This window comes from Fulmarus glacialis, unplaced genomic scaffold (genome assembly GCF_000690835.1).
Source record: "Fulmarus glacialis isolate BGI_N327 unplaced genomic scaffold, ASM69083v1 scaffold23660, whole genome shotgun sequence".
In the NCBI taxonomy this organism is placed as follows: Eukaryota; Metazoa; Chordata; class Aves; order Procellariiformes; family Procellariidae; genus Fulmarus; species Fulmarus glacialis.
The window spans coordinates 1-278 of NW_009186234.1; positions in this window are offsets into that span (position 1 = coordinate 1).

Below are 278 nucleotides of genomic sequence, written 5' to 3' on the forward strand. Positions count from 1 at the left end.
AGAGAACGGAGCTGAGCCAACGGAGGGACTAGTGCCTGCTCAAGCCCACCAGTTGCCTTAGGTGAGTCACCAGCCTCGTGTTTTGCCACCGTCCCTCATCATGTCCAGCCTGGAGAAGAGAAGGCTCGGCGGGGGGTCTCATGTGGCTAAGTTCCCAATGACAGGGAATAAAGAAGATGGAGCCAGGCTCTTCTCAGCGGTGCCCAGTGACAGGACAAGAGGCAATGGGCACAAACTGAATTCCAGGAAATTCCATCTGAACATAAAAAAAAACCCCA